A 793-nucleotide genomic window follows, 5' to 3' on the forward strand; every position below is an offset into this window, starting at 1 on the left:
GAATTTTATTCTGCTGTAATACTTACAAATCTCTAACTGGTATTTCCTGTTATTTTTAATTATGATCTGAATGACTGCTTGCATATGAAAAATGAGAAATTATTCTCTCATTTCTTGATTTTTAGCTTATCTGGGTTATAAAGCTAAATTAATATATTTTTTAACATGTCAGAATGTAACGTCTGGAATAAAATACCTAAAAGTGTAATCACTTTTACTAGTAAAACTGAACACAACATGCTACATGGTAATGCACATTGTTTTTAACCTCTTTGTCAAATTAAAAAATACAAAAATATTTTATTAATTTATTAAATTTTGGTAAGTTTTAAAGTAAATTCTGTAATTCACCTATGACCTAGCAGTTGTTGTTTGTTTGAGTTTTGATGACTTTAGTTTTTAAATTATTAATTTAATCAAAATTTTTCATGGACCTAGTAGTTACTACTCAGATTTTGCAAAACACAAAAAATTTAACTTTAATTAACATACTTGAAAAAATGTGGGGAATGCTTTTGATCCTAATACAAAACAAGATGTATTTCAACTTGGATATTGAATGAACATATATAGAAACAAATCAGTAAAGAGAAGGTTGACATGACTGCTTCTGCTGGATTTATGTTAATACAGATTGATTGCTTTTCTTACCATTAATGCTAAACACTGTGTGTGTGTGTGTATGTCTATATATATATATATATATATATATATATATATATATATTATATATATACACAACTAACACACACTACATATACTATATACGTACTCTACAACTACTTACTACGTC

The sequence above is a fragment of the Limulus polyphemus genome, unplaced genomic scaffold (genome assembly GCF_000517525.1).
Source record: "Limulus polyphemus unplaced genomic scaffold, Limulus_polyphemus-2.1.2 Scaffold722, whole genome shotgun sequence".
NCBI classification, from domain to species: domain Eukaryota; kingdom Metazoa; phylum Arthropoda; class Merostomata; order Xiphosura; family Limulidae; genus Limulus; species Limulus polyphemus.